This window comes from Rhineura floridana, chromosome 4 (genome assembly GCF_030035675.1).
Source record: "Rhineura floridana isolate rRhiFlo1 chromosome 4, rRhiFlo1.hap2, whole genome shotgun sequence".
NCBI lineage: Eukaryota > Metazoa > Chordata > Lepidosauria > Squamata > Rhineuridae > Rhineura > Rhineura floridana.
In genome coordinates this window covers 185,189,944-185,199,066 of record NC_084483.1, presented here as the reverse complement: position 1 = coordinate 185,199,066, position 9,123 = coordinate 185,189,944, and positions in this window count along the sequence as shown.

The window sequence follows — 9,123 nt, the reverse complement described above, 5'->3', positions numbered from 1 at the left end:
GTGACAAGACCCCTAACCTCCTTTGAATCTTTCCTTGCTCAACCTCGGGGAAATGGCAAGGGGTCGTTATCAAAAATATATGGCATATTACTAGAGACAACAGTAGGTTCCTCTATAAACCATAAAGCCCCTTGGGACAAAGACCTTAGTCAAAACATCAGTGAATCTGACTGGAATGGTATTTGGACTAGAACCCCTTTCAAATCTGTTTCTTCTAGGATCCATGAAAATGCACTGAAGCTGATTTTCGGATGGTACCTCACTCCCCACACCCTACATAGAATCAATAACAAGCTCTCCCCCTTGTGCTGGAGAGGGTGTGGGGAGCGAGGTACATTTTATCATATGTGGGGGACTTGAGTGCTGATTGTTCCCTTTGGGGAGGAAGTATTTAATGAAATCAACAAGATTACCAATCAATCCCTTCATATAAACCCATCTCTGGCTCTGTTACTTATCGCTGAAGAAGCCAACAATAAAATCATACACAAAACCTTGACAAACCTTCTTCTTATAGCAGCACGACTGGTGATAGCTGCTTCCTGGAAAACACTTGACCCACATATGATTCATAAATGGTATCAGGAAATACGGAAATCAGCTCTTATGGAAAAACTAACACATAGTTCAAAAGCAATGAGACAAGGAACAGATGCAGACAAGATGTATGAACAATGGTACAGTTTTATTGTTTTTGTTAGTCAAAGTGATGGGGCTTGCATGCCTCCAACCTCACATGGTCAGATTTGGCGGTCCACATTGGGATAATTATTTGGAAAACAATACAGGAGAATAACCATTTAATATATGCTTACCTCCCTAGAGCATTATAGGTACAATAACTCCTATTGTCAACTGCACTATTTTATCTCATTGTTGAATAAGTTATTCTTGTTTTGTATTCTGTTCTACCCAAAACCAATAAAAACATTATCAACAAAACAAAAAAAAGTACAGTTGCCCAGCTCCTTTTTCACTGGGCTGGGCTTCTCTGGCTGAGCTGGGATGAGAGACTTATGCCACCATAGCCTGGCATAGCCCAGCTGAGAAGGGACCAGCCGGCTCATCCAGAGGTCCACCATATCCAACTACCCTCACCCCAGTAGAAACAGCAGTTGGATTGCACCCACAGTTAGTATTTAAATGTGGAGGCTCCATAACAGTGACAACCAACCTGTAAGCATGACACATCTTTCCCAGCTTTTACTGTGGGTTGGTGGTTCCCGAGTTCGGATAATTGGTCAGTTGCCTGCTTTGGATGGAGTTGTACTCCCTCTGAAATAGCAGGTCCGTAGTCTGGGAGTGCTCCTGGATCTATCTTTGTTGCTAGAGGCCCAGGAGACCTCTGTGGCTAGGAGTGCCTTTTACCAGCTTCGGCTGGTAAGACAGCTGTGTCCGTTTCTGGACTGGGATAGCCTGACCACTGTTGTCCACACACTGGTAACCTCCAGGCTGGATTACTGTAATGCGCTCTATGTGGGGCTGCCCTTGAGGTTGGTCCGGAAGTTGCAGCTGGTGCAAAATGCAGCAGCAAGACTGCTCACTGGGGCAGGGTATCACCAATATGCCACCCCGCTGCTGAAAGAATTGCACTGGCTGCCCATTTGCTACCGGGCCAAGTTCAAGGTTCTAGTTTTGGTGTACGAAGCCCTATACAGCTTGGGACCAGGATACCTGAAAGACCGTCTTATTCCTTATATACCCAGTTTATCACTGCGCTCTGCAGGTGAGGGCCTCCTGCAGATACCATCTTATCAGGAGGTCCATTCTGCACAACATAGGAAACGGACCTTTAGTGTGGCAGCACCTACCCTGTGGAATTCCCTCCCCTTAAATATTAGGCAGGTGCCATCTCTGCTATCTTTTCGGTGCCTTTTGAAGCTCTTTCCTCTTTCAACAAGGCTTTTAAGTTGAGACCTATCCCAGTCTGTGTCTATGCTGGAATTGCTTTTTAATATTTTTTTTTTACACAATATGTTTTTAACCCTTTTTTAAAAGATGCATTTAAAGCGTTAAAAAATATTTTTGAAGTTGTTTTGTTTTAATGTATTTTAAGGTCTGTTTTTATGATGTTTTAAAGTGTTTTTAGTGCTTTTGTTTGCCGCCCTGGGCTCCTGCTGAGGAAGGGCAGGATACAAATTAAATAAATAAATAAATAAATTTATTTTATCTTTCTTTATATACGTAACTATTTTGTATTTTTTTATTATATATTTAACCGCTTTGGGATTCCTCATGGGATGCAATGTATAAATAGTAATAATAATGATATTTTGCCCTGTTGAAAACATTTTTTTTGTTTCACCAAGCATTTTTTAGAGGATTACAGTGCAATCCAACTCACCTTTCCATTGGGCTGGGGGGAGTTGGATGCTGTACCCCCCCGGCTATGCTGGCAAGTTTCCAGCTCTACCGGGTTCTGCTGGGCTCCACTGGCAGCAGCCCTCTGCCACGGCTGAGCCATGGTACTGCCAGGGCCCACAGGGGACAGCCAGCTCAGTGGATGGACAGCTGGCAGAAGCCAGCGGAAGCCCAAAAAATGGGGTGTGGTGGGGCAGAGCCACAGGGGGGACTTGCACAAGATCCTCCTTGCATTCAGACCCCTCCCCTGGGTCCCGATCCACCTGGAAACTCTGCTGGCCAAAAGGCCGGTGCAGTAAAAACATTTCCATGGTGGGGAGCCTATACTCCTTAGGAGGCCTGATTGTGGGAGCTGGCACTTCACAGTCAGCTTGTGTGTGCAGCTCCCGAGTGGGAAGAGGATCCCATGGGCCTTTCCACCGGCTCCTCCTCTGCTGGCTCCCCATCATTTACATTGCTCTGCCCATTGGATTCAGTGTTGGTCATTTGCTCTGAATTTTATAATTTTATAATGTTTTAATTATTGTATTGTACACTACCATGATGTTTTTAATGAACTGGTAGTTTCTAAATATTCTTATAAATAAATAGATAGATAACTTCAGCACAACAAAGATGACTCTTTATGCAGGGTGACCTGGTCTAAATCTAGTCTCCAGTTTTCTAATTAATATTTACTAAACAACCCTCCATAGTAATTGGTTACTATAACAATTAAAACAATTAAATTAGATAAGACAACATTTATATTGATTTTCAAGTGGACTCCACAAAACATTGGAACACCTCAGGTTATTCTGTTGTTCAGCTCACATACCTTTTGCACTGCAAATTCTTTTGCACTAGAATTTATATTTTAAGGGACACTAAGCCAAATCACTTATTTGAAGGCTTAAGTGTCCACAACATTCCAGAATCAAAGCATGGCAATTAATGGAAGAACAGTATCTCCATGTTACAGAAAAAGCAAAAGTACACGATGCTTAGTTGACAGTATAAATATTAATTTGTGATGTGCATAACGATACAATAATAATCTGACATGTCATAATGAACGTGTTTGACCTCGTCACATTTTCCCACTGGTTTTTTTGTTTATGGAGAAATGCAGACTCTTTGCTTTGTTTGATGAGTAGACAAGGATTCAGGGATATATGTGTGTTTATGTATATCCTTTTCCCATTGTTACAACAAATAACATGGCACAATTCAAATTTAGTCCACCTTTATAATTTTTCTGTATCATCCCAACAGCTCCTTCCAAGATGCCATTTGTTGATGGTGGTGGCAAATGTTGTGAATTATTGTTTACATAGGAAATGAAACAATACCGTGCTTCCACAGAAATCATTACTTGCATCTTTAGCCTCTCTTATTTATTTTGTAAGGTTTTTTTGATATAGCAATTTGACGAACATATCCATAGTATCTATTAAGTGAGAGATCTCCACCATATTTCCATTGCTGTCCACTAGTCAGTCTGGCCACCGCCATAAAAAAGAAAAATAGAAGCACTTCTTTCCATCCTGAAAAGTTTGTTGTTATATGTTTTCAAGTCGATTACGGTGACCCTATCAATCAGCGACCTCCAATAGCATCTGTTATAAACCACCCTGTTCAGATCTTGTAAGTTCGGGTCTGCAACTTCCTTTATGGAATCAATCCATTTCTTGTTTGGTCTTCTTCTATTTCTACTCTCTTGTTTTTCCCAGCATTATTGTCTTTTCTAGTGAATCATGTCTTCTCATTATGTGTCCAAAGTATGATAACCTCAGTTTCATCATTTTAGCTTCTAATGATAGTTCTGGTTTAATTTGTTCTAACACCCAATTATTTGTCTTTTTCGCAGTCCATGGTATGCGCAAAGCTCTCCTCCAAGACCACATTTCAAATGAGTTGATTTTTCTCTTATCCACTTTTTTCACAGTCCAACTTTTACATCCATACATAGAGATCAGGAATCTGAATGGTCTGAATGATCTTGACTTTAGTGTTCAGAGATACATCTTTGCATTTGAGGACCTTTTCTAGTTCTCTCATAGCTGCCCTCCCCAGTCCTAGCCTTCTTCTGATTTCTTGATTATTGTCTCCAGTTTGGTTAATGACTGTGTCAAGGTATTGATAATCCTTGATAAGTTCAATGTCCTCATTGTCAACTTTAAAGTTACGTAACTCTTCTGTTGTCATTACTTTAGTCTTCTTGACGTTCATAGAATCATAGAATCATAGAATCATAGAGTTGGAAGGGGCCTTGTAGGCCATCGAGTCCAACCCCCTGCTCACAGCAGGAAATCCACAGCTAGAGCATCTCCCGCAGATAGCTGTCCAGCCTCTGCTTGAAGACATCCAGCGAAGGGGATCCCACCACCTCCCTAGGCAGTCGGTTCCATTGCCGAACTGCCCTTACTGTCAAGAAGTTCCTTCTAATGTCCAATCTGAATCTACGCTCCTGCAACTTAAAACCATTAGACCTAGTCCTACCCTCTGGGGCAGCAGTGAACAAATCTGTACCCTCCTCTATGTGACAGCCCTTCAGGTACTTAAAGAGTGCGTTCATGTCACCCCTCAGCCTTCTCTTCACCAGACTGAACATGCCAAGTTCCTTCAACCTTTCCTCTTAAGACTTGTTCTCCATACCGGCTATCATCCTCGTCGCCCTCTTCTAAACCCGCTCTAACTTGTCTATATCTTTCTTAAAATGAGGCGCCCAGAACTGAACGCAGTATTCCAGATGAGGCCTGACTAATGCAGAATATAGTGGGACTATTACTTCCCTCAACCTGGAAACTATAGCTCTGTTTATGCAGCCCAAAACTGTGTTTGCCTTTTTTGCCGCAGCATCACACTGCTGGGTCATGTTCAACTTGCGATCCACTACAATTCCAAGGTCCTTCTCACACGCACTGCTGCTAAGCCGGGTATTTCCCATCCTGTACCCGTGCATTTTGTTTTTGTGGCCTAAATGCAGAATCCTGCATTTGTCTTTATTGAATGTCATTTTATTAATTTCAGCCCAATTTTCTAGTCTATCCAGGTCCCTTTGGATTTTATTCCTGTCTTCCATTGTGTTAGCTATCCCTCCCAGTTTCGTATCATCCGCAAACTTCATAAGGCTTCCCTCCACCCCATCATCTAAGTCACTGATAAAAATGTTGAAGAGTATCGGCCCCAGGACAGAACCCTGTGGCACTCCACTCGAGACCTCCTTCCAGTCCGAAGCAGAGCCACCGACAACCACTCTTTGAGTACGGTTTTCCAACCAGTTGTGAATCCACCTGAAAGTATTTCCATGTAGTCTGCATTTGACTAGTTTGCTAATCAAAAGGTCGTGGGGGACTTTGTCAAACGCCTTACTGAAATCTAGATGGATGACATCTACAGCATTTCCACCATCTACTAAGCTAGCGACCCGATCAAAAAAAGAGATGAGATTAGTTTGACAGGATTTTTTCTTGTTCAGCTGTAGTGCTGCTTTTGTGATTTACTCTTTAACTTTCATCAGCATTCGTTTCAAATCATTACTGGTTTCTGCTAGTAGTATAGGTTCGTCTGCATATCTTAAATTATTGATATTTCTCCCTCCACTTTTCACACCTCCTTCATCTTGGTCCAATCCCGCTTTCCATATGTTCTGTTCTATATGTAGATTAAACAAACAGGGTGATAAAATGCACCTCTCTCTCTCACGCTTTCTGATTGGGAACCAATCGGTTTTTCCATATTCTGTCCTTACAGTAGCCTCTTGTCCAGAGTATAGGTTGTGCATCAGAACAATCAGATGCTCTGGCACCCCCATTTCTTTTAAAGCATTCCAAAGTTTTTCATGATCTACACAGTCAAAGACTTTGCTGTAATCTATAAAGCACAGGGTGATTTCCTTCTGAAATTCCTTGGTCCGTTCCATTATGCAACGTATGTTTGCAATATGATCTCTGGTGCCTCTTCCCTTTCTAAATCCTGCTTGGACGTCTGGCATTTCTATATGGTACGAGCCTTTGTTGTAGAATCTTGAGCATTACTTTGCTTGCATGGGATATTAAGGCAATAGTTCAATAATTACTGCATTCTCTGGGATCCCCTTTCTTTGGAAACCGGATATATATTGAATGCTTCCAGTCTGCGGGCCATTGTTTAGTTTTCCATATTTGCTGACAAATTTTTGTCAAAATTTGGACAGATTCAGTCTCAGTAGCTTGTAGCAACTCTATTGGTATGCCATCTGTTCCTGGTGATTTGTTTCTTCCAAGTATTTTAAGAGCCGCTTTCACCTCACATTCTAAAATGTCTGGTTCTTCACCATACGGTTCGTCCATAAATAAATCTGTCATCCTGTTCGTCAGTGTATTGCTTCTATCTTCCTTTTATTTCATCTCAGTCAGTCAGTGTGCTCCCCTATTGATTATTCAACATCCCTACTCTTGGTTTAAATTTCCCTTTCATTTCTCTAATCTTTTGCAATAGTGCTCTTGTTCTACCCTTTTTGTTGTCCTCTTCTATTTCTATACAATAACTATTGTAATAGTTCTCTTTGTCCCTACGTACTAGTTGCTGTACAGTTACATTTAGGGTTCGAACCGTGTTTCTATCTCCTTCTGCTTTTACTTTCCTCTCTTTAACCATTTTAAAAGTTTCTTCAGTCATCCGTTGAGGTCTTTCTCTCTTTTTAATTAGAGGTACTGTCTTTTTGCATTCTTCCCTGGTAATGTCTCTGACTTCACTCCATAGTTCTTCTGGTTCTCTGCCAATTAAGATTAAAGCCTCAAATCTGTTCCTTATTTGATCTTTATATTCTTCTGGAATGTTATTTAAATTGTATTTTGGCATCATGATTGCTTTGCTCTTCTTTAGCTTTACTCTGATTTTCAATATTACCAGTACATGATCTGTACTGCAGTCTGCTCCTGGTCTTGTTTTTGCAGGAGGTATGGAACTTTTCCATCTTCTGCTACCAATTATATAATCAATTTGATTCTTATATTGGCCATTTGGTGATGTCCACGTGTACAGTCGTCTTTTCGGTTGCTCAAAAAATGTGTTAGCAAGAAACAAATTATTGGCTTCACAGAATTCAATGTCTTTCTCCTGCTTTATTTCTATCTCCTAAGCCCCATTTCCCCACAATTCCTAGTTCTTCTCTGTTCCCTACTTTTGCATTCCAGTCTCCCATGATCTTGTTTTGGTGTGTGATCAATTTCTTTCTGTACTTCTGCATAAAATCTGTCCAGTTCCTCTTCTTCCGCGTTTGCCATTGGAACATAGACTTGGATGATGGTTATGTTAATAGGTTTCCCATTAAATCTCATTGATATAACTCACTCAGACCTAGCATCTTGGTCTAGACTCCTGACGGCATTGCTCTCTGCTTCTTCGACACACCATATTTCCGTTGATGTCCATCGCTTTGTCTGGCCACTGCCAAAAATAAATAAAAGCACTTCTTTGTAAGAGAACTTTTTCTTTCCATCTGTAAAAGTAAATAGTAATGTTAGTTGTGGTTGACAGTATACAGTTTGGCCCAGAATTTTACTGCATTCAGAGTAATGCATTCAGTTTTTATAGGGTAGACCAGGGCTGAGGAACCTTATTCAGGCCAAAGTCTACATTCCTTCATGGGCAAGCTTCCAGGGAATGTACACAAGTGATGGGTGTGGCAAGACACACACCACTGTCCATCCTTGCAAGTAAGATATATTATCACAGTTCAAGGGCATGTTCTTGCCAGGTAAAATAACTTGAAGGGATAGAGCAGGACGAGCGAGGGGTGTGACCTAGGCAGATTCCTCATGGCCAGAAAGAGGGGCTTTGAGGGCCACATTCAGCTCCTAGGCCTGAAGTTCCCCAACATTAGGGTAGACTTTAATAAGGTTTAGAAAAAAACCCAAAATGATCAAGGGGATGGAGCAGCAACCCTATAAGGAAAGGTTGTAGCATTTGGTGCTGTTCAGTTTACAGAAAAGGTGAGTAAGAGGTGACATGATAGAAGTGTATAAAACTATGCATGGTGTGGAGAAAGTGGATAGAGAAAAGCTTTTCTTCCTAATACTAGAACTCGCAGATATCTAATGAAGCTGAATGCTGGAAGATTCAGGACAGACAAAAGAAAGTACTTCTTCATGGAGCACATAGTTACACTATGGAATTCGTCCCACAGGAGTCAGTGATGACCACCAACTTGGATTCTTTAAATGAGGATGATACAGAAACATGGAGGAAAAGGCTGTCAGTGGCTACTAGCTATGATGGCTGTGCTCTGCCTCCACAGCTGGCAGTATGCTTTTGGATACCAGTTTCAGGAAACTGTAGGAGGGCAGAGTGCTCTTGAACTCAGGTCCTGCTTGCAGGCTTCCCGCGGGCATCTGGTTGGCCACTGTGAGAACAGGATGCTGGACTAGATGGGGCCATTGGTCTGATCCAACAGGCTCCTCTTATGTTGTTGTACTACATTCAGATACTTTAAACAAAATTATTCTGTTAAAGAGATAATGAAAGTGTTTGGACCAAATTAAAATCAAAACCAGTCTTTAAAAAAAATTTAATTAAAATGATTTTTATTCAATTTCCAGATGGATAACCATGTCAGTCTGTGTTGCAGCAAAAATAACAGTCTTGTGGCAATTTAAGGACTAACAGATTGAGTTCACTTGATCTCTACATTTCCAATAAGTCAACATCTGAACAGCCAGAGAAGTACAGGAATTCTGAAGATTAAAAATCAAACACACTAGAGTTACATTTACCATTTCCTTAAAGAACACCAACAGC